Source organism: Lepidochelys olivacea (assembly GCF_965140295.1).
Source record: "Lepidochelys olivacea isolate rLepOli2 genome assembly, chromosome: 1".
In the NCBI taxonomy this organism is placed as follows: Eukaryota; Metazoa; Chordata; order Testudines; family Cheloniidae; genus Lepidochelys; species Lepidochelys olivacea.
In genome coordinates, this window is record NC_140411.1 from 115,662,772 (window position 1) to 115,664,565 (window position 1,794).

A 1,794-nucleotide genomic window follows, 5' to 3' on the forward strand; every position below is an offset into this window, starting at 1 on the left:
GCCCCTGAAGGAGCAATGGAGGTGAGTTATCTGAGCAACCCAGAGCAGCTGTGGGAGGGAGGAATTGCAGGGAGCAACCAGTCCTGGCCCTGCAAGCTCAAATAAAAGGGAGCTGCAGGGCAGAGTAGGAGTAGTTGCTGCTGAGAGCTTAGGAAGGGAGGTCTGTATCCCTGGAGGCCTGAGAGAACTGTAAGCACCTTGAATAGAGCAGCTGGTGACAGGGACTGGAGCAACAGGGAGCTCCTCGTTGGCTGCTGGGCTGAGTGCCCTGAGGTAAGGGCAAAAAAGGTGCTGGAGCCGCAGAGAAGGGGCCCAGTGAAATATAGCAGAATTGACAGAAGTTAAAGAGATGCAGCAGGAGGCTGGTATTTACAGGGTCCCTTGGTTGGGACCCGGAGTAGTGGGCAGGCCTGGCTCCCCCACACTCACCACTGGGGAAGTGGCTGGGCAATAGGATGCTGTAGTTCTGGAAGCTGAGAGAGGGATGTAGGCAGAAGTGGGGATGGAGTGACAGTGTGCAAATGGGGGCGTTGGCCTCAAGCGAACCGTAGATGGGGGCATCGGCCTTGAGCTAATCCCCAGAGTGACTGGTCTGGTGGTGAGGGTTTTACCCTGTGACAAAGAGATTTGCCATTAGTGTGGATCAGAACAGGAGTGGAACCTTATTCTGTTTCAGCTCAGTCTTATGAGGCACTGGATACCCTCAACTCCATCTGACTTCAGTGTGTGTTGAGAACACTCAGCATTTCTGCATCCATTTCTGTCCTGCCTCTCTTGAGTCAATCCCACACATGCGCCTACTCCAACCCTCCCGCCCAAATAGTGCAAATCCTTGTGTGGCCTGGGGTGTGCCTGAGTTCTGGGAAGGAACACATTTCTAACGTTTCTTCTATTTAACCTGAATGAAGGGTGGCTACTATGCTTACCAGTTTCAATGAGGTTTAACCAAATCTTTAACAGTACAATAGATTCTTCATTCACTGCAGCCTGGTTCCTTCCTCTTTCCCCAGAGAAGCCCACAAGATAATCAGAGGAATAGTATGGGTAGAGCAATTTATCTTTTAAAGGGCAAAGTATAAGGACATTTTTCTAAAATGGGGGATGCCGAAGTTAGCCAACTACTATATTTGATTTGTTTATGTATAATTCAACCTTCCTATTTTCTGTTACTCACTAAAATAAGCACATTCCAAAGCATATGCTGTATTATAAGCTTGCAGTGTTGTTTTAGCCACGCTGGGCCCAGGGTATTAGAGACAAGGTGGGTGAGATCATATCTTTTACTGGACCAATTTTGTTGATGAGAGAGACAAGATATTACTTTACCGACCTTGCCAGCATTTTAAATATATCACATGGCCACTGAAAAATAACCAAGGCCCTGATCCTTAACACTGCTCCACTTGGTTAGACCCATATGCAAACCAGTGAAATCAAAGGGGGTTCCAAACATGCACAGGCATCTGGGGTTTCAATTCCTGACCCTACAAGTTATTCCTCAAACTAAATAGTCCATGCTCACATCCCTCTGACCTCCACGGACCACTAACATGAGTAAGAATTCTCCAACTGAGTTGGGGCTTGTAGGACCGGGCCCTTATGGAAAACTCAATCATCATGAACTTTGGATACTTTTAAACAATAGCTTCAGAGGGGTAGCTGTATTAGTCTGGATCTGTAAAAGCGGCACAGAGTCCTGTGGCACCTGCTAGACTAACAGACGTATTGGAGCATGAGCTTTCGTGGGTGAATACCCACTTCGTCCGATGCATCCGATGAAGTGGTATTCACCCA